Here is a 23,706-nt window from a genome sequence, read left to right as displayed (position 1 = left end):
CTCAGTCGGTGCTGGACTGCCTCGCTTCATTCAAGCCAGGCACAGTGGTCCCTCTAAAACTTTTCCAGAGGCTCCTGGGGCATATGGCATCCTCCGCGGCGGTCGCGCCGCTGGGGTTGATGCATATGAGACCACTCCAGCACTGGCTCCAGACTCGAGTCCCGAGACAAGCATGGCACCACGGCACGCATCGGGTAAGGATCACCCCCGCCTGCCTCAAAACACTCCGACCCTGGACAGACCTCTGCTTTCTACGGGCAGGAGTGCCCCTGCAGCAGGTGTCCCGACACGTTCTGGTCACAACCGACGCCTCCCGGTCCGGGTGGGGTGCCGTGTGCAGCGGGCCGTTGGGAAGGGGCCCCGCTGCGTTGGCACATCAATTGCTTAGAGTTGTTGACCGTCCTTTTTGCTCTCAGGAAGTTCCTCCCGTTAGTTCGTGACAAACATGTCCTCGTGAGATCGGACAGCACCACGGTGGTGGCGTACATAAATCGCCAAGGCGGCGTACGCTCCCGCCACATGTCACAACTCGCCCGCCGTCTCCTCCTATGGAGCCAGCAGCGACTCAAGTCGCTGCGTGCCACTCACATCCCCGGCAAGCTCAACGTCATAGCAGACGCGCTATCACGACAACCCCTGCCCGGCGGAGAGTGGAGGCTTCACCCCCAGTCGGTCCAGCTGATTTGGGAACGGTTCGGCAAGGCCCAGGTAGACCTGTTCGCCGCCCAGGAAACCTCACACTGCCCGCTCTGGTACGCCCTAACAGAGGCTCCCCTCGGGACAGACGCGCTGGCACACAGCTGGCCCCCGGGGCTGCGCAAGTACGTATTTCCCCCAGTGAGCCTTCTTGCACCGGTGCTGTGCAAGGTCAGGGAGGACGAGGAGCAAGTCACGTTAGTGGCCCCCTACTGGCCCACTCGGACTTGGTTCTCGGAACTCAAGCTCCTCGCGACAGCTCCTCCCTGGCTAATTCCCCTGAGAAAGGACCTCCTCTCTCAGGGACGGGGCACGCTCTGGCACCCGCGCCCAGACCTCTGGAACCCCCACGTCTGGTCCCTGGACAGGACACGGAAGAGCTAGCCGGCTTACCGGCGACCGTTGTGAATACAATCAACCAAGCCAGAGCCCCTTCTACCAGGCACCTCTACGCCCTAAAGTGGCGCTTGTTCGCAGATTGGTGTTCTTCCCGAACTGAAGACCCGCAGAGGTGCGCTATCAAGTCTGTGCTCCTATTCCTACAGGAGAGGCTGGACAGGAGGCTGTCCCCGTCCACCCTCAAGGTGTATGTTGCCGCCATTGTCGCCCACCACGATCCTGTAGACGGCAAGTCTTTGGGCAAGCACGACCTGATCCTCAGGTTCCTGAAAGGGCGCCCGGAGGTTAAATCCCTCCCGGCCAGGCCTAGTTCCTTCCTGGGATCTCTCGGTAGTCTTGGCAGGACTCCAGAGACCCCCCCTTCGAGCCGCTTGAATCAATTGGACTCAGGGCCCTCTCTCTTAAGACGGCCCTGCTGATCGCGCTCGCCTCTATCAAGAGGGTCGGGGACCTGCAAGCGTTCTCTGTCAGCGACACTTGCCTGGAGTTCGGTCCGGCAGATACGTCTGTGATCCTAAGACCACGACCGGGCTATGTGCCCAAGGTTCCTACCACACCATTCCGATATCAGGTAGTGAACCTGCAAGCGCTGCCCCGGGAGGAGGCAGACCCAGCCCTTTCATTGCCGTGTCCATTGCGCGCCCTGCGCATTTACCTGGACCGCACACAGAGCACCAGACGCTCTGAGCAGCTCTTTGTCTGCTTTGGGGGACGGCAGAAAGGGAATGCCGTCTCCAAACAGAGGCTCGCCCACTGGGTTGTCGACACCATCACACTGGCTTATCACACCCAGGCTGTGCCCCTACCCTTACGGGTCCGAGCTCACTCAACAAGGGGTGTTGCGTCCTCGTGGGCACTGGCCAAGGGCACCTCCCTAGCAGACATCTGTAGAGCCGCGGGTTGGGCAACACCCAACACCTTTGCGAGGTTTTACAACCTCCGCCTTGAGTCGGTTGCGTCTCGTGTTTTCTCAGGTCCGAGCCCGTAGAACTCGGTAACACGTAGACCGACCGGCCGGGTGGATCGCTTGCGCCCAGCGCCCTTTTCCTGACGTCAAGGTAAAGTAGTGCGCCTTCTTCCCAGGGCACCCACTCCGAGTCGGGCCCCTGGTCGATTCCTCCCCAGCCCTCTGGGTCCGCGGTTCAGCGGAGGAACTCGCCGACCCAAGCCACGGCGGGTATCCTACCCTGGCTACCCTGTACTGGTATAGGTGCTCCACAGGTAGAATAGAAGGCCTCCTGCGCGGACGCCCCCTGTGTGTATTTCCACGGTTCTGTCCCCTTACGAGCGGACCCCCGTGTCTCCCTTAGGCAGTTACAGCTGCCCCGGTCGCCGTGCTGTAGCAACTCCCCCCTTCGAGGCTGGGATCTACCACCGCACCATACTTTCCACACGAGCCCTAAGACGGCCGTGTGACGTGTCTACCACTTTTCCTCCCCAAGAAAAAGGGCAGGTGTGGTCTCCGCAGGGTCTGGGTAAGACCCCCTTCCCTATATGCGTGTAAGGGCCCCGGCCGTGATTGCTCTATGCGAGAAACATAGAGAGAAAAGAGGCCCAGCCAGGCTGCCTTGTTCCCCTCCCAGGGTAACTAGAAGGATTCCGATGTTCGTATGGGGCATTGGGGAAGGGTACGTGCAGCCGGGTACAGACGATGCATGGCACTGGATGAATCCCTGCCCGCCTCTGTATCGGCAGTTCACGTACACGTTTCAGCACATGGCAAGATTGGAATGGGTCCCCTAGTGTCGCTTCTCCGACACAACGTGGAGAGAGCGACAGAAGGGGAACGTTTGGTTACGTATGTAACCTCCGTTCCCGAGGGAGGAACGACACGTTGTGTCTTTCCTCCGCCATGTCACTGAACCGAGCCACTGTTGTGGCCGGACCATTCCGGCTCCTCAGAAAAATCCTGAATGAACTCCCGTATTTGCCCGGCTTAAATACCCGTATGTCCGGGGCGGGTATGCAAATACTGACTGCCAACTTCTCATTGGCCCTTTTCAATAGGTCAGAGGTGAATATCGGCGCTCAAGAGAGACCCCTAGTGTCGCTTCTCCGACACAACGTGTCGTTCCCTCCCTCGGGGAACGGAGGTTACATACGTAACCAAACGTTTTCGATATTATTTGGAAAGTTGTTTTTTTGTTATTCTTGCCCTCTACATTGCGAGTAAATCACTCGCATATGCAAGTAAATTTTGCACTATGCAACCAAAAAACATCTGTTATTAGCCGCTGGCAAGTAAATATTAACATTTCACTCTCTAGTGATAATTGTGTTGTGTCGAAGCACTCAGGCCCTTTTACTGAATAAAAAGCAGTTGATTAAGAAGCTGGATTCAGCCTCGTCTTTCATTGCATGCTGTGTCATGCACGCAGGAAAAAGCACTTAAGTCTCATTCAGTTGAACTCTAAGCATATCAGGGAACCACACCACGGATGTCACAAAAGCAGCTCTCTTGAGCGTGTGTGAAGATGAACCGCTTCTCAAGCGCTCTGATGTGCACGCCGTCTACAGAGGCGTGCGCCAAACTCCTGTGAAAATATAAACGAGGTATAAACTTTTTTTAATTTTGTGAACGCAAAGCGCTCCAGTTTCACGTAGTGGCCATGTAATGGCAAATGTCCGTGGTTATTGTGGGTTTATTCACGCAGGGTTAATGGCACGCAGTGAGACAGAGGAGATGTCCTGAACTATTTCTGTGGAGATGTTAAAATGCAAGAAAGAGAATATCAAAGTCTTCCTTCACCTGAGTTATTCAGAGAGCCTTAAAATAATGTGTGAACGTGATGAATTTAAGGCAGAAATAGTTTACTATTGCATAATATAATATAGCTACACAGGTTGGCTGGGTTACAAAAGAAGCAAAAGAAAATAAACATTGATAAAATGTGTCTAAATAACTGTTCCATTGGACTTTGATAATTACAATATTATTTTAATTATTTAACATTTTGTACTTTTATATTTGACTGTCATTCATATGTTTTTAAAGCCTGAAAAGGAAATCATATACCCTTAGGTTATTATATGACCCAAGCTAAATTTGTATAAATTATTTTAGAAAGCACACATAGTGAGTTTGTGTGGTAATTAATCATCATATTCTCGAAACGCCTAAAACAGACAAGTAAACGTGATATTCGCAATTATTTGTTTGACAATTAATTGTTAGCCAAATTTCACAATCGTGACCCCTAATTTTTTTTATTATGTTCCTACCTTGTGAATTGTTTTGTTAAAAATGTGTACGAAATTTCAAATAGTGACAACAGCTTATGGTAATGTAGAACAAAGACGGCTGTAAAATGTTTGGGATTTTGTCAATCTTTTGAACAGTTCTTTCTATTACTGTTCTAAGGAATATGAGAACGAAAATACAGCTGTTGACTTCATTTAGTTTCAGAGAATGACAACTTGACAACCCTGTTGCCACTAGTTTGTCATATTCCTTATAAATCTTTTAAAGTCAATTTTCTATTGTTCTCATACATAGACTAGCCTGTTTTGTGAAAGCATTTATTTAAATGTTTTTAAGTTGCTGTTTATAGTGTATATATTAGCCATTCTGGCTACCAAGGGAATTCACAGCTGTCATTATCACAGCTGTGTACATCCACCCCACAAGCCGACACAGACCGGGCACTCAAGGAAATGTATGGGAGTGTAAGTGAGCAGGAAGCCTCAGACCCTGAGGCCACGTTTATTGTGACTGGGGAATTTAACAAAGCCAACTTCAAGTCAATAGCACCGAAATACTACCAGCACATCAGATGCAACACACGAGAGGACCGGGTTTAGGACCATTGCTATTTTCCCTTCCTGGATTGCTACAAATCCCTCCCCCGCCCACCATTTGGCAAATCAGACAACTCTTCCGTTCTCCTCCTGCCCAATTACAGGAAGCACCTGCCCTCAGAATGATCCAGTGCTGCATTATGCTACAGGTCTGTTTTGATCACGTGGATTGGGAGATGTTATGGTCTGCCTCTGATGACGACATCAAGGTCTACGTTGATACCTTAATGTGTTTCATCAGGAAGTGCATAGATATAGTGCCGACCAAAACAATATGGATCTGCCCTAACCAGAAACCATGGATTAATAGTGACGCTCTTGGAGGCACTTAATGTATGGACTTCCGCTTTTAATTCTGGGAACGCGGAGGAGCATAAACAAGCCAGTTATGCCCTCCGCAAAATTATCAGAGCAGCCAATCACCAGTACAGGGGCAAGATTGAAGGGCCGTTCAACACAAGCATGTGGCAGAGAATTAAGGACTTCAAAGCATCACAGACTTCAAAGGTGTGAACACCGCTGCCTCTCTCCCTGATGGGCTTTATAATTTTTATGCTTGTTTCGAGGGAAACAACACCGCCCTCGCGGAGAGCTCCCACGTCCAAAGCTACAAAGGTTAGTTCACTCTCCATCTCTGAAGCAGACGTAACATGATCCTTCCGATCATGTTCCGATCGGAAACCGCGGTTCCAGACGGCATTCCGGGCCGCATCATCAGAGCATGCATGAACCAACTGGCTGGTGATTTACGGACATATTCAACCTTTCCCTCTCCTTGTCTATGGTCCCCACATGCTTTAAAAATGTCCACCATTGTGCATGTCCCAAAGCAATCCAAAATCACTTGCTTAAATAACTGGCATCCTGTTGCTCTAATCCCCATCATCAGCAAATGCTTCGAGAGGCTAATCAGAGATTACGTCTCCCCTTTGCTGCCTGAATAACTGCAGTTTACTTACCGCAACAACCACTCCACTGATGATGCCATTTGCATCTAAACAACACACTGCTCTCTCCCACCTGGAAAAAAGGAACACATATTTAAGAATGCTGTTTGTAGACTACAGTTCAGCATTCAACACCATAGTGCTCTCCAAGCTTGATGTGAAACTCCAGGCTCTGGGCTTAAACGGCTCACTGTGCAGCTGGATCCTGGACTTCCTGTCACGCAGACGCCAGGTGGTTAGAATGGCAGCAACATCTCGTCACTGACCCTCAACACTGGAGCCCTGCAGGGCTATGTTCTCCGCCCACTCCTATATTCCCTGTACACACATGACAACACATAGCTCCAATGACATTTATTAAGTTTGCTGATGATACAACGGTGGTAGGTAGATAATGATAAAACAGCCTGCAGAGAGAGACGGTGCACACTCTGACACTTGTGGAGCTTGTGGTGACTTAAGGTTCCTTGGTGTCCACATCACTGAGAAACTCACTTAGTCCGTCCACACTTAGGCCATTGTGAAGAAGGCTCACCAGCGCCTCATCTTCCTGAAACGGCTGAGAAAGTTTGGAATGAACCACCACATCCTCACACAGTTCTACACCAGCACTGTAGAGAGAATCCTGACTGGCTGCATCACCGCCTGGTATGGCAACAGCACCACCCTCAACTGCAAAGCCCTGCAAATAGTTGTGTGCGAACTGCCAGACACATCATCGGAGGTGAACTTCCCTCCCTCCAGGACACCAGTGGCTGGTGTGTTGACAAGCCATCAACTATCAGCCCCTTCTACCCTAGAACAGAAAGTTCCTTCATAATGGGTAAGTTAAGGATAAATCCTATTTTTTTTTTGTCACTGCCAAGTCTGTATGCCAGATGTATCTGAGAAGATTGCACAACGGTAGTAGTGGCTGATCTAAAGATTTGTTCAGCCATGTTTAGGGGAACGAAGTAGGATGGGATCCTTCAACCACTCAGGCTCTTAACTGAAGTACCGATTTCCCTCACAAGGTCATGCATTAGATCTCTAACCACTTTACCCATATGTTATGTCTGATCTCACAACTTCTGTCAAGGCATCCAGAGCATGCAAAGTGTTATTCAGAATATGAATAACACTTGTGTGGTACTATTGTGTGGTACTATTAATCCATGGTTTCTGGTTAGGGTAGATCCGTATTGTTTTGGTCGGCACTATATCTATGCACTTCCTGATGAAACACATTAAGGTATCAACGTAGACCTTGATGTCGTCATCAGAGGCAGACCATAACATCTCCCAATCCACGTGATCAAAACAGTCCTGTAGCATAATGCAGCACTGGATCATTCTGAGGGCAGGTGCTTCCTGTAATTGGGCAGGAGGAGAACGGAAGAGTTGTCTGATTTGCTCCTCCAGAAGGACATGGTATTTGAAGGGGGAGACCCACAAGAGCAGGCTTTCAGAGAACTGAAGGCAAAGATCTGTTCAGCCCCCTTCCTCGTCTACCCAGACAAGGATATGGAGTTTCACATCAAGGCAAGCTTCTCCTCCCACTGCCTCAGCGCCACCCTGGCACAGAGGTATGAGAAAGAGAACTGGGAAAATCCCCAAAGCTGGTGATCAAGACAATCCGGCAGCAGCTGATGGAACCTCAGACACAAAAGTTCCTACCACCTCTTTACAGGACTCAAAAGAGCTAAAAGCTATCTGTCAGTTACAACAACACCTGGAACTTGAGAGAATCCTTTTGATCCATGTTCCCCATGGTCCACCCAGGCGGGTTGTTGCGACTGATCATAGGGGGGTGATTCTGCTACATGCCCACGATGCTCCCATTGGAGGTCATAGGATCTACAAAGCTACCTACCACACCCTCCAACAGGTTGCCTACTGGCCATTTATGCTGTACCGTCCGGAAGAAGTCAGTTTTGCAACTGCATATACTGCACAGCAGTACGTGACCGATTTACACAGACACGTGGGTCCGGTCAAACCATACAAACCCCTTTGAACAGCCTCCACTCCGAAGGGGGGTGGACCTACAACAGCACTGTAGTTAAGCATAGCATTGCTTTACTTACAACATTAGCATGAAATAACACTTAATACCACTCACACAAACACAAGGTAACGAAATTCCTGTTCCAACAAGAACAATTACAGGGTCCGGGCAAAACCCTGCCAGGTACCACACTCCATGTAAACATGCATTCTGCTATTCTGAATAACACTTTGCATGCTCTGGATGCCTTGACAGAAGAATCACCCCCCTATGATCAGTCGCAACGACCCGCCTGGGTGGACCATGGGGAACATGGATCAAAAGGATTCTCTCAAGTTCCAGGTGTTGTTGTAACTGACAGATAGCTTTTAGCTCTTGAGTCCTGTAAAGGGGTGGTAGGAACTTTTGTGTCTGAGGTTCCATCAGCTGCTGCCGGATTGTCTTGATCACCGGCTTTGGGGATTTTCCCAGTTCTCTTTGTCATACCTCTGTGCCAGGGTGGCGCTGAGGCAGTGGGAGGAGAAGCTTGCCTTGATGTGAAACTCCATATCCTTGTCTGGGTAGATGAGGAAGGGGGCTGAACAGATCTTTGCCTTCAGTTCTCTGAAAGCCTGCTCTTGCGGGTCTCCCCCTTCAAATACCATGTCCTTCTGGAGGAGCTCGATAAGGGGCCTGTTTTGTGTGTAGCTGACAAGGCTCACATCACAGGGCTCTGTCTGAGGCGGTTTACCAGGAGAGAGCATTGCCCTGGCGACTTTTGCTTAAGTCTCCTTGCACCTCAGGCTGATTTCATGCCTATTGTCCAGTAACGCATGGAAGTCTATACATCTCCCTACCAACACAGATGTGTGTCTGGCATTAACCTTGTGGACAAGGTCTCCCAAAAATTGAAGGCGTGGAGGATGGGTTCTGGGCATGACTGCCACTGGGAGTGTTGGGGTCTTCCCTGTGTTCTTCCCCCAGCATACGAAGTTGACTCTGACGGTTGACGGGGGAAGGGTCTGGCCTAGTCATGTTTGCGGATTGTCAATATTGGCCCCCTTGTGGTCATCGTCTGGCCCTTTGGGGTGACGGCAAGAAGCATTTAGGTGCTGCTTCACATCCGCTAGGTGTTTCTGGATGAAGCTGACCTCCCGCTCCAGATCCCTCTCTTTGGGAAGCCCCGAACGATTCCCTTTGAGTCAAGCTGGCACATGCGCAGACCTGTGGTTTTGTCCCGCTTGTGTCCATCTGACTCGTCAGAGTATGAGTACCAGTGCCTGCCCCCATTGCCACAGCATTGAGTGAGACCACTTCCTCCTGGTGAGGGAGGCACCATGCTGGAGCGGGGTCTGAGAGTGGGGAGGATTGCATGAAGGGGGTCTTCTTGCACCCTGAAACATGGTGGACTCGTGTCCCGAACAGGGATGCGCTCTAACTCAGGGAGTTGGGACAACGGTTTTTAAATACTACCTGATACTACCAGGGGTGGGGTATTTCATCGTAGTGCCGGTTTCTGAGTCCTCTGCCCCACTCCTGTCAGAGATGGGGTAGCGGAGCACATCTTGAGCCTTGGCCCGTGCGTCTTGGCTCTCCTGCCGGACTCGGTCGTTCGCGGCTTCTCTGCTATCTGTTTCAGCCGACTGGAGTCTTTCTATACACTCCTCCAGCATCGTATTCGTGGTCTGGAGGTCTTGTGTAAGGCAGGATTATGTGCATCAAGCTGACTCCCATGGGCGGTAAGTGTCTTTACATCACCCTTGAGTGTTGCTATCTGCAACTGGGCCTTGTGGTGGTAGAGCAGGAACAGATTGCCAACTGCTTCCTGGATATTGGATACCTTCCCTTTAGGCATCAACCATGGTAGGCATCAATCAATATCGTGCGGGTGGTAATGAGCAGACACACAAAGGAACTGAACGAAAGGCGGGAGAATTTGAAAACACCAGCCTGAGTCGGACATAAACCGCGGTGCTGCTCGCTCCTTGAATTTCAGTGTGTGTGTGAGAGGGAGCGAGCAAACAGGGGTGCATGCAATTTAACGGAGGATACACGCTGGTAACAGCGTGATTTGAATCTTTAGTTCAGATCACTCAATAAAATAAAATTTCCCCCAAAATTACGATCTCACAAATCAAAACGGCAATCAGCGATCGTAGTTAAACATACAATTGTAATCAAAACATCAAACATTCAGCATCAAATATATGATTTAGTTTTATAAGAAAAGTCACAGTTTCTAAATTAATCTGCCCAGATATCAAGCCTTACTTGGGGAAATCCTGTGTGATTTGAGCAGGGTTGTCCGTTTGAATTCTTGTTGCGTTGAGCAGTCAGGAGAAAATGATTTGGATTTGGTCCTTTGTTTTACGATCGTCAGCGAAAAGACCCGTCTCTGTGTTATTCTCAGATCCGGTGATTGAGAGAAATGCAGGAGGTAGTCAACGTTGATAGAAAATGGAAAAGGCGACCAGCTTCCCTTCTCAATCGTTTTCTAAATAAATTCACTGTTGTCTCATAGTGAAAATCAATGAACCGGTTGTAATAAGTATACTACACGACTGGAACAAAGCTAAGTTAATCTTACTCTACCGTGGCCAAATGGTGAGGTTAGAAAAATGTGGTCTCTCTTTGTCCAGAAGGAGGGAAACTCCTTTGTATGTGTAGATACGCGTCTCTTTAAACCGCAGGCTTTTGCAGCTGAATGCAGAGAGAGCGAAGTAACTGCTGTTTACCGGTTTTGTTGACAAAATGACGTCACCGGTCATAGGCCGCTTTTGACCAATGGCGTTTGAGGCTGGGTCCATGGGCGGGACCTCACATCCAGCTGTGGAACTGTGAAGGACTCTGGGAAACAAAGTTCTATGTCTCACCTTTGATCATAGAACAAATGCTGTCTCCGCTGCCATTTTGAGTGGGGCAAGGTACAGAAAAAAGCTCTGAGGATCATCAGAGACTCCAGCCAACCGAGCCATGGGCTGCTCGCACTGCTACCATCAGGCAGGCGGTATCACAGCATCAGCTGACTTCATGACAGCGTCTTCCCCCAAGCAATCAGAGTTTTGAATTCTTGATCGCTCACGATACATATATCAGCACTTTATTAGCCTCAGACTAAACTCACATTTTATACATCTTACACACTGTCAACTGACTATCAACCAACAGCTGAATTTGACATTAAACACTTCATAATTATTTTCACATATTACATGAGGGGTGGAGGGTAGAGTGTATTTTTATTGGATAGTCTTATTTTGTGTACATTTTATATTAATTTTATTGTTTACAGTCTTATTTTTTGTGTATACTGTATATTGTATATTATTAGGTGTATATTATATATTGTGTTGTGTAACAAGATGTGTAAACTGTTGTGTAGATCAGATGTTTATTGTAATTGTCATACTGCTATGCTGCTTGGAATTGCACCTAAGACTTTTCACCCACTGTTGCACTTGTGTATATGACAATAACGGGATTTGATTTGATTGATGTTGCCCCCCTTCCATTTTTTAAAACATAGGGCCTTTTCTAAAACTACCCAATTTTCAGTTGGTTTGTATTTAAATCAACCTAATTTGTATACACATATATGCGTATACAAGTATAAAAAATAACTTGTTCACAATTTACAGAATTGTATGTGTATTCTCTATTGTTGTAGGATCTAATTACAGTGTAATCGAATATGTCATGTCCTGTGACTTACATACATAATTTATACATAACCAATGACTGCCTGTTGTGCGATCAAACGGGCTGCACACCAAAACATGTGCTTGCACACAAACTGATGAAAACATCAGTCAATGGACAGTAGAAGCATTTTAAAATTCACAGTAATTTGCCTTTACAAAGCACTTTATTCAACTAGTTTAAATATTCTTTCCCATCATAACATTGTTGTTCTATCAAATTCTAGACAGCTGTCAAATGCAACTCCTCACATGCCCACAATAATGTTTCATCACACTTGTAGTAAAAACATGTAGTCACTAAACCAGATAATTGGTGCGTAGTAAAGAGGGTTGCAGATATAAGAAATATATACAGATATACAGGCATATTGTTTTACTAAGACTAAAAGCTGCTTATTTACAGTATATACAGCATAGTTACATATGTTATAAACATATGTGGATTATTTGTCCCTATTGTTATTATATAAAAAAATTAACAGATTATTGTTCATGTTTTAAACTGTTACACACGATTAATTCAAGCAAATTCTCCCTCCCCCCCGTACTGCCTACTGTACTGAACACTGATATGATGAGTAGATCCTGATGTCTGCTGGATGCAACCTCTGTCAGTGTGACTTATACAGAGATATTACTTATCTGGGTTGTAAGCGCACATCTGCCCTGCTATATAGTTTTTAGTTCTTTTCCTGTTTTGCTAGACTTCGTTTCTTTCTCAGCCGTGCCTTCTACTCCTGGTACAGCTTCTCTCTCTCTCTCTCTCTCTATCTCCTCCCCCTTTCTCGTCCACTGTTCACTCTCTGTCCCTGTTTTGAAGTTTATGTCCTAGTGGAGCCTCTCGGCTGATCTAGCTTTGTTTCAGTCTGAATGAGCGCAGTGTGGAGGCAGCCTGACTTATAAACAACAGGATCTGCAATGAGCAGCTCCCACTCCAAGCTCCCACTCCTCTTCACCAAGGACGCGCCGGTTTCCTTTTAACACGCTCAGCGCACGAAAGCAAATGGAACTGAGCTCAAAGCACATCTGTTACTCTGACCATGAGATAGAGTTGTGGAGCACAGAACTGCTCAGAAAATAATGTATTAATGAACTAACCTAATACAGACAGGACACAGCAGTGCAAATAAACTTTGAAGTTAGCACTGCAACAAACTATTTAATGAAATCACAGCGTTTACAATTTAATAATCACACAAGATGATATTGCGATTTTGTTTCGATTAATAGAGCAGCCCTATTACACATTTAGATTTTATATACAGTAGGGGTGAACCGATCGATCAGCCACCAATCAAAATCGACCGATATTCGTCTTAAATCCGTGATCAGCGATCGACCAATCGTGCCTAGATTTAGGGCCGATCTTTTTTGCAGCATGCAGGGAATCACACATACACTGCTACTCTAATGAATGAGTGCTTACTCAGCCTTTGGAGGGTGAGTTATTGGCAATTCTAAGTATCCACAAATTTCAGACATGATATAATTCACATGAATATGCATTTTTCTTTATAAAATTGTGTAAGAATTACACGTGTATGAATATTAAGTTGCACGTTTTCTAGAGATATTATGGTAGTTATGCTAACTCGCTGCAAAGTGAGCAGAAAGAGGATAAATTAAGGAGAATTAAACAACAAATAAACATGCAAATACAAATCTGAGTACATGTGATATAATGTGAATCATGACAATCAAACATTGTGTTGAAATATAGAGACTGTTTGAACGCTTTTAGCTTTATTCTCTTCAACATAAGTGCTCTCTGTGTCAGTCAAACATGCTGTTCTCCAGATGCTCTCCATATCTCATCAGTTACTCATAGGGCTGGTTATCGAGTTCGATACATTTTAGGCACAGACTGAATTGCCTCTAAACAATCGAGTATCGAAAAATGTCTTGTCTTTCAGTACCAGATTTCGATACCTAAGTCGTTAATCTAATCAACGTCAGTGATAAGCATGTTGCATGCTAGATGTGCCCAAATCTAAAAGTGCCAGTGATTTAGCTGTGTTTAGGAATCAAGGATAAATACTAGTTTACGCAGGTTTTGCCCAGAGACGCGGCTCACACGTGAGGCGGTAGTGTGTATGCGTCTCAACCCCCATAGATGTAAAAGATGTGGAAAAGATCAAAAGTTTGGCTACATTTCACCAGGCTCGATGCCAACAGCGCGCGATGCAATATTTGCGACAAGATAATTGCCAAGACCGGCAACACCACAAATCTGATGAAGCTCTTGACAGTATACGGAATAAACTTAAAGAGCAGAAAGTTGCTCTCAGAGCTTCCTTCAACAAGCCCACCACACGAGTCCTCCTTCAAAACTACTGATGAATGCAGCGGCGCTATGACTGGGTCACCGACAGGTAAGGTTAACGTTTAGCAAACAAACTAGCAAACAAAATCGGCTAACTTGTAGTGGTACATGCTTGTGTACATGTTAAATTAACGTTTCTGTGTGTGGTGACATAGTCCTATAAACTGGGACCTACATAACGTTAGGTATTCTTTGGATGTATTGCTATAGATAGCTAGCTAAATCGATGCTAAAAATGCTTTAAAGTTGACAGTAACTGATCAAGTTAAATGTACATTAAACTGGTTATCTTGTTAAACCGTGCTTATCCTTAGGGTTGGCTGAATTAACAGTTTAGCTTTCTTGTTTAGTTTTTTTCCTCTTCACATTAATGTTATAGCCTCTGCCCCTACTGACCCTGGCATGAGGAGACCAGAGGGCTCAGGAGATGAGTCTTTTTGAGCCTGTAAAAAAAGTCAAGTCAATTTTATTTGTATAGCGCCTTTCACAACACACATAGTTTCAAAGCAGCTTTACAAAATATCAGCATTAACAGACGATAAAACTGTAATGTCTATAAAGTCAATTAATCATCATTGTGTAATTTAGATAAAATACTATTTTTAATAGTGTTTAAAAATAATTAAATGATAATTGTATTAATAACCCCAGTGAGCAAGCTGTAAGCAACTGTGGCAAGGAACACAAAACTCCATAAGATGTAGATGTAAAAAAAGTAATCAAACTGAAAAAATAAAACCAAAGTTTTTTTTAGGTAATGTGTAATGTTTGTAATCTTATTAAAATGGATTTCATAAAATTGGACATTGAAAAGTATTGTTTAGGAACCGGTATCGAACCAGCATCGAAGTCAAGGTATTAGTGTCTAATTTCTTGGAACAATGCCCAGTCCTAGTCACTCATCTCAGTGCTGTTCTGTGAGGATCCCAATTTTAAATCAGATTAATGTTGGTCACAATACCACTAATAACAGGTATAACTGTTTAACCTTCAATAATGGCACCGCGTCTTCACACATTTGCTTAATAATTATGGCACTTTTCCACTGCACGTTATGGTTCGACTTGCTTTTCTGAGCTTGCTTTTCCAGTGCTGTTTAGTGCCGCCTCAACGTGGGTTGGATTATAGGATGATCGTCATGATACTGCCGTGACATCAACTTAAACATGACCCAAAAGGATAAACAATAACAAGACCGCTAGCTGTTAGCTACTAGCTCATTGTGCTGCAGAAAGCAGTTGTTGCATGGTGATTTTACACAAGTGTAACAGTTAAATTGGCCTGGTTGTTTTAAAAGCAATCTTTGCAGTAGCTTGTCAACTAAATAAAGTGAAGCGTTCAAGCGGAGTATAGAGGTAACGTACCATCCTCCATCGTGGACTCCAGCCGTGGCGAATCTCCCTCCCATTGCTCGCCGGTCTAGATAGCGTCCATTTTGGTCGAACCACTTCCACTTTTCCTTGATGGTTCTGTAGTCACTTAAGTTTGGTTTTTACTTTTCCCTACTGTGCTTGTAGGTCCGGTAGATGCCGTGTGCGGCGAAAAGCTGAGACACTTCCTGAAAGACTTTTTCATTTTGCGTTGTTTCGTTCGTCGCTAATGAGAGGTTACGAGAGATATATTTTTCTTATTTTTGAAAGTATGTCTGTTCAGTGTTTCCCACAGGATTTAGTGAGGCTATGGGGGGTTGACCTCCGATCCTCTAGGGGGTTAGGAATATTGTATCCATTTTAAAGTGAAGCACTTCCATCTGGTGCACTTTGAGAGCAAAATTCAGAGGCTAGTGTTGTGCTCTTTTATACAATTTTGTGCTCTTAAAGCTGCAGTAGGCAACTTTGAAATAAATTGAATTGTGAGAAACAGCGCACACAATTCTTCCCCATATACAGTACATGATGCTCTTCACCCCCAGCCAAGGTTTAATTGACTGCTGTTCACAAACAGAACCAAGGCCTGCCTCACCAGAAGCGATCAGCTAAAATTAGCTGGATTGACACTACCAACCCACAATTTTCACTCAGAGCTTGAGTCTGTGGTGATAATTACTCTCACAGGGCCTTATTTAACTGAGAAGAAAAAAAATATGTTCTATATAAACATGGTGTCTATGATGATTAATTGTCTGTTTTATGTGTTTCACGAATATGATGATTAATTACCATACAAACTCACTATGTGTGCTTCATGCACACAACAAATTCATTTATACAAATTTAGCTTTGGTCATATATTTAAATAAAGGTATATGATTTCCTTTTCAGGCTTCAAAACGTATGAATGACCATCAAATATAAAAGTGTAAAATTTTTAATAATTAAAATATTTTAATTATCAAAATATGTCTAAATAACTAAAATATTATTTTTCTGATTTACTTCTGATCCATTGGACTTGGAATGTTTTGTTTTCTTTTGCTTCTTTTGTAACCCAGCCAACCAGTGTAGCTATTATAATATATGATATTATGCAATAGTACAAAATTTCTGCCTTAAATTCTTCACTTTCACACATTATTTTAAGGCTCTTTTATTAACTCACAAGCTCATGAAGGAAGACTTAGAGATTCTGTTTCTTGTATTTGATAATCTCCACAGAAATAGAGCAATGCATCTCCCGTCTCACTGTAACACTGCATGAATAAACCCACAATAACCAGACATTTGCCATTACATGGACATTAAGTGAAACTGGAGTGCTTTGCATTCATAAAATTTATACATTTATACCTTTATATTTTCGCAGGAGTTTGGCACAAGTTTCTGTAGACGGCGTGCACATCAGTGCGCTTGAGAAGAGAGCTGCTCTTGTGACGAATGCGGTGCGGTTCCCTGAGATGCTCTGATTTCAACTGAATGAGAGACAAGTGCTTTTTTTAAAAGACGATGCTGAATCCGGCTTCTTAATCAACTGCTTTTCATTCAGTAAAACTCTGTGCTTTGAAACTACACAATTCTGTCACTTTCGAGTGAAATGTTAATATTTAATTGCCAGTGGCTAATAACAGCAGTTTTTTGGTCGCATAATGTGATTTACTCGCAATGTAGAGGGCTGGACGTTACTTACCTCCAAGATTTGTCGTCCTCCTCAACCAAATAACGTTAGACGGATCCAGGAGTACTCCAGGTCATATATCTACGAGTGTGTGTGTGTGTATGCGTGCGTGCGTGTGCGTGCGTGTGAGTTTACAGCAATGGGTGAGGAGCTGACTGCCATGTGAAAGAGAGAGCACAAACACAACCTTTTATTTTATGTTATTATGAGACAGAGAAGTGCAAAATATTTTAGATGAGAAGTGTAAAAAATGTTTTCGATCATTATGAGACCGTGGCGGGGCAAATTAGACTGTGGCAGGCCGCCAGAGTCTACTCAATTAATGGGAAACACTGCTGTTGTGTGTGATGGTCTCATGGTTTTTACTGGTTGCCAGTATGTCACAATAACCTTTTGATATTGACAACAGAACTATTCATAACCGTTTTCAAACAAATAAATGTTAGCAATTCACGATTAATGTAATTTTAATGTAATTTTTGTAACACTTAATAAAAAGGTTTCATTTCTTTAACATTAGTTTATGTATTAGGAGTCATGAACAAACAATGAACAAGATATTTTTACAGAATTTTTTAATCAATGTTAGTTAATAAAAATACAATTGTTCAACGTTAGTTCATAGTACATTAATGTTGACTAATACAACTTTTGATCGACCGATCTTAGTTTTTAAAAAAAAAATCGGAGATCATATCGGCCTCAAATTTCCTGATCGGTGCACCGCTAATATACAGTGATAAAAATTAGGTTAATAAATAGTCATTTAACAGCATAACAGATTTTTTGGTGAATGAAGAAGGTATGGAGCTTTTGTTTTGACACTGAAAGTGCATTGTGTCATTACAAATGTTCCACATCTGGTGAAATGCTGTGATGTCCTTTTCTGTTACTGTGCCACCTCTGTAGATTTGTATAATAACTTGTAGTGTGGTCACTAATGTTTAAAATTGCGCAAATGCTTGAACATGCAGTACTTCTCTTTCAACTGCTGAAGAAGCGCTAAAAACACGAGACATTCCTGTATGTGCACAAAATAGCACTCCTCCTGAAGTGCAAACACACCATGTTTATCTGTCTTTCATAACAGCCTTTTGCAGTTTAATAATCACATACACAGATCAGCCACAACATTAAAACCGCCGCCAAAACAGCGCCAACGCATCTCAGAATATAATTCTCACCATAGATGTACAGAGCGGTTATCTGAGTTACTGTAGACTTTATCATTTCGAAACATTCTGGCCATTCTCTGTTGACCTCTCTCATCAACAAGGTGTTTCCATCCGCAGAACTGCCCCTCACTGCATGTTTTTGTTTTTGGCACCATTCTGAGTAAATTCTAGAGACTGTTGTGTGTGGAAATCCCAGGAGATCAGCATTTACTCAAACTAGTCCGTCTGGCACCAACCATCCATGCAATTATCTAATCAGCCAATCATGTGGCTGCAGTGCATAAAATCATGCAGATACAGGTCAGGAGCTTCAGTTAACTTTCACTTCAACCATCAGAATGTGTAAAAATCTGTTATCTCAGTGATTTGGACCGTGGTATGATTGTTGGTGCCAGACGAGCTGGTTTGAGTATTTCTGGCCAGACTGGTTTGAACTGACAAATTCTACAGTAACTCAGATAAACAAACTTGATAAACAATTGTGGTGAGAAGAATAGCATTCTGAGATGCGGGTTGGCACTGTTTTGGCGGCACGAGGGGGACATGCACAATATTAACCAGGTGGATTTAATGTTGTGGCTGATTGGTGTATGACCATAAAGCCATTTTGATGCTATTTTGATTAATTGTGCAGCCCTGAAGGATTGTGAAATTAGCCAATTGATGAATCTTTTATGAAACTAAATGGCCTAATCAAAAGCACATTCAAATCATTGCAATATACACTATATTGCAGAATTTTATATTGTCTGCAAAATCATTGCGATTATGTCATTACTATTCAATATATCACCCAGCCCTAGTTCCATGTTGGCTTCAAAGACATCTCTCTTAAGTTTTTGTAAGGGCTGCAGAAAGGTTGTTTGTTAGTCCTGCATTGCATGAAGTAAGGTGTCCCTCTCCCTTTCTCTCTCCCTCTTCCCCAACACAGGGACTCATTGTTGGCACTTTTGCTCCTCAGTTAAATTGCACTTAATTAGTCCTATGTAAACAAATGGGACTTGCTGGGCTCCTATAGAAATGCAGCGTGCTCACTGAAGGGAGTCTAATTTGAGTTTGTTTGCCATGCATGCATGTGTGTGTGTGTGTGTGTGTGCGCAGTTAGTGGGGTGAGAGGTTGAACAGGGAACACGATCCAGACTCAGGGCTTTTTGACATGATTTACGTTTACAGATTGTGCACCTGTAGGGACTGCTGTTCTCAGATGTTGGAAGTAGAAGCATAAATTTGCAATTTTAATGAGGTTTTGTGTTTAAGAGGACTGTATCAGATTCAAGGTTGTGCAGAACAACAAGCAAAATGTTACCTGCATTATTAGGGCTGCACAATTAGTCTAATCGTATTTTAATTGCGATTTACAATTGGGTTATTTCACGGTCATTTAAGCATAAGCATCTGCGATGATACTGAGCTTGCAAACAAAAATGATAAGACACACAGGATACTTCCTGTAACAGTGTAGTACACAAAAAAAACAAAACACTGTACAATTGAAAAGAGAGGGAAAAGGCCAACGTGGAGCGGCAGTGAGAGTGAGAGAGGAGAGTGAGAGATGAGAAAAAAAACACTTACTCGCCAGTTCTCCGATATGCCATAGCTTGGTCCTCTGCCACTCCTCCACCCTCTAATGGACGACAGCCATGCATCCCCGGGCGGATCGGAGGCAGTCCTCCAGCCCCTGGCGGACGGAACGCCTCGCCGCGTTCTCAGGGAACAGAAGGGGTCTCTCCCACACCAGGCGGTTGGCAGCGACCCCCTCCCCGCTCACGGTTGGCGGTCTCAGAACCCGCCACGTCTCAGCAGCTGGTAGGGGACTCCTCCTTTGGAGACTGTGTGATTATAATCTTTGAAGTGTTTATAATGTGCTCTTGTGAGCTGGACAACTTGGGTCCTGTTTTTTCTGCTACAACTTTTCTCCATTGTTTATCAAACGAGTTTGATAATGCAACACATTTTTAACTGGGCTGTGAAGTGACATCGCTGACAGGGCTTCTCCGTACTTACTGCAAATATCCAACTCATCGATTATGAAATTTGTTGTTGATTATGTCCATTATCGATAATTATTGATTAGTTGTTGCAGCCCTAGTGATTATCATTTTTACCATTATCGTGCAGCACTTTATGCTGCATTATGAACATCTTTATTTGGATTTATTATGATTGGAACTCTTAATTCCAGATGTTTTTATTCACACAGGAAAAGTAATTAATTGGCATGCCTGAATAATTCTCAATCAAATCATTTTAATAATTCCAGACTGTAGTGTTATTTTTTTTTTTTTTTTACACACTGCCACAAACCAAGTAGCTCTGTTTGCATTTATAGTATTCTGAGAACTGTTTAATGAAGAAGGATTCAATAGTCAAAGGAACGTCAAATATATTATATAAAAAACTAATCATAATGTGGGGTGTGATGGAGCAACTAAAACTTGAACAGAGAAGTCTTGTTACTGTGGTTATCTTGGGCCTATTTTCCTTCCACATTCTCCTGCCAAACCTGAAAAGATTTACTTCTCTATGAAACTGTATTGTTGCATGCTAATCCAAGTAAAACCGTATGATTGTTTGAAAACTGTAAGCTCAAACTCTGAAATCATACATTTTCTAGTGCATTGTGGCTTTATTATCTTTTTGCAAGTGACTCCCAGTCACACAAAAGCCATGCATATATTTTATTAAAATTTTGAGCCTACCTGGAGAGCTCAGGATATGACAATATTTCACGTGAAGTTCCCTATGCTATTGCTCAGATGTTGAATTAGCATTTTTGTTCGTAACTGTGTGCTTATCACATAAGTGCCAATTACAAGGACTGGTACCAAGAACACCTTGCATGCTAAACTTAGGGCTTTAAGAAAATGACAATATGAGGTAAAAAAAATCAAGATAATTTGGGAAAACTCCACCTGAATTCTAGATTATGTCACTGGATTACTAAAGATTAGTCTTGTCCATGGGGGTGGGGGGTATCCACAGTTATTTCCATTATTAGCTGACATTAGTGCTGGGAAGTATGACCACAAATCTGTATCACATTATTTTTTTATATTCTGCTGGTTTCACTGTATATCATGGTAATTTTGTCTTTGCATAACTGGGCCTTTATATAGGTTTATAGTGGCTTATTTTACTGTCAGGAATGCATAGAATATAAAAACATTGTAATGTCATATAATGAAGGCTTTGATTACTATAGGGATTGCTTGGCCCCACACAATATATGAAGGAATAAGAATGCATGAAACAGTTGCAGAATGTAAAAATGTTTAATGCGCAAACTGCAATGTAGTAAAAACAGAACTTAAAAATAAATAGATATACAAGTGGTTGCGCAACTCCCAGTCATCACTGATGAAGTGTACTGTTATGCTGAGGTATGTATGGCTCCACTGTGCGATTTGACCACAGGTCTGTTGTCGTAGAAATCTGGGTGACTGTACATAGCTCCTCTTCCAGCTTGCTTCGGTGTTGTTGGTATAATGTTGGGATAGCAGTTTTGCTGAAGTGTTTTCGCCCAGTAACGCATATCTCGAATCCAGTGTTTTAATCATTGCTCTGAACCTTTCTTTCTTCACTGTCTGTAGCGGGACCATGTCCTTGCATAGGTGGATTGTTATTGTGTTCGTTATGTCATTCCACCTCTTGCTTTTCCTGTCATATTCAGTGCCTTCAAGCAAATGTCTCTTCAAATGAAGTCCGAACCTTTGGCTTCACTGTTTCACTGGTGCTACTGGTTGATGGCCTTGAATCTGATGACCATAATCACATACATTCTTGGTATTCCAACACATGTTTTCTGCTGAGGTGGAGTAAGTTTCTAGTGTTTCCCACCACTGGCATCAACAGTGGCTCAACAAACTTTGCAATATAGCCTGTTGGTCAACACCAAATTTTTTAAAACCAAAAAACTTCCAAACAGTGGACACAGCTCCTCTCTTGGGCACAAGTGCATCTCCTGTTTTTTATGTACTGTAGTGATGGAGAGTCTCCCAGCTGTTAACAGACTGTTACGCTACCTGGCTAGCTAGCAGTAATCAGCATTATGTCCGGCGGTGTAATTTTGTAAATGTACAGTTATTAGTGTTACAAATTGTTTGTTTCACAAATCGTTGTGTGCCATGGTGTTTGCCCTTTTAAAGAGAGTTAGTTGTGGGTTATTGCTTGTTATAAAGATATAACCATTAGTAAGAAGGGTATGCAGTTAATAGGGGTCTCCTCTCAATACACTCTATATAGTGCTCTTTGTGGCGAACAATGTAAAATACTGACCATTGAATAGATAGAGCAATTGTTTCAGCTATGCACTGTTATTGCGGTATTTGAAAAATACATATCATACAGGAAATTAAAACCGGCACCAGCTGACAGCATTTGCTCTAATGTATTAGTGCTATTCTGAGCAAAATAATCATATGATCCTTCTATTGTTTTAACAGATTGTTGCTCCTCCTGACCACTTAATAATGGAGACACTTCATCATCTCCCAGGGTGTTTCCATTTAACAGCCTACACTGTACCTCTCTCATTGTGAGAAATTAAATCTCAGGTGGGTTTTTTGATCTCTCTCTAAGGACTTCTCTCCGTATTATTGTTTAACTTTGTCCCATATGTCTCTGCTCATATTTGCCTGCTTGCTTGGCTTTAACAGAATTCACAGCCTTTATAAAGAATTAATCTTTGTTTTGCATTCAAGATTTAAATTGTGCGAGAGATTTGTTTCAGCAGAAGTTGAATTGTATCTATCTTTTAAGTCAACAAATCGTCAAACACATTGTTGTCATGCCACCCATTTAAAACTGGCATGTAATTCTTAGGCCAGTGACGATAACTTATTTTGTGCAATGATATATTGTCCCAGAAATAATTTTGATTAATGATATTATTGTCATTTTAAGACCATTTTTTGATAATATAATGGCAAGAACTTTTAATTCTTAAGAATATTCAGACATTGGAATTGGAATGTCAAAAAAAATTCCTCCAACTGCGGTTTTTGTTCCCAGCACGGAAAACTGGATGGAATGGTTCTGTTTTAGATGAGCCTTTAGATTACAGGCTCAACATTAAGCATTGTGATGTGCTTGTCTTTCGGACAAGTAAACTGGTCATTCACTTGTCCAAGTAAAAAAGTTACTTGTCCAGAAAGAAAAATTACCTTTTATTTGTTTAGCTTTTTTGCTGTTGTGTCTTCTAAAATTAGCAATAAAATTGGCTGTTTAATGTTAACAAAATGCATAAAAATTCTAACGAATCCTAAGAAAGTACCCTGTTTATTTAATACTGTATGTGGAACTGTGAACTTTTATCAAGACTGAAGATTTATCAAGATATGAAAATTAATCAACATCCCCACACCTTTACACTTAACATGTCCTCTCTAAAAACATGTCTTACTTCCCTGAAAAAACATAGGGACATTCGGCATGTCCCAGCAGGATATAAATTGTCAGATGGAACAACCCACCAAAAAAATCATAATATTCATGACATATCAAATTTATAGTATTTGTATAAAAAAGCTCCAGAAAGATGAAGATGAGAGATGTAAAGCATTTTTTCTAGTTCTTGTCAAAGGTGTTGTGCTATGACTTATGATGGAGGCTGCAAACCTTGATCTCTCCGACATTACACGCTGCAACGTTG

The 23,706-nt window shown here is 43.3% G+C and overlaps 1 protein-coding gene across 2 annotated transcripts in view; it reads left to right on the top strand.

Annotated features, from left to right (window-relative positions):
- LOC127617676 (bifunctional heparan sulfate N-deacetylase/N-sulfotransferase 2-like) overlaps positions 1-23,706 on the top strand; it is a 212,220-nt gene that overhangs the window by 26,249 nt on the left and 162,265 nt on the right. The window contains exon 2 of one of the 2 annotated variants that reach the window (XM_052089703.1): positions 22,499-22,609. The exons of the other annotated variant lie outside the window; for it this stretch is intronic. The gene's annotated coding sequence lies outside the window, so the exon portion shown is untranslated. The remainder of the gene's footprint in view (positions 1-22,498; positions 22,610-23,706) is intronic. 2 annotated transcript variants of the gene reach the window in all.

Source organism: Xyrauchen texanus, chromosome 24, assembly GCF_025860055.1.
Source record: "Xyrauchen texanus isolate HMW12.3.18 chromosome 24, RBS_HiC_50CHRs, whole genome shotgun sequence".
In the NCBI taxonomy this organism is placed as follows: domain Eukaryota; kingdom Metazoa; phylum Chordata; class Actinopteri; order Cypriniformes; family Catostomidae; genus Xyrauchen; species Xyrauchen texanus.
This window is presented reverse-complemented; position numbering and strand designations above follow the sequence as displayed.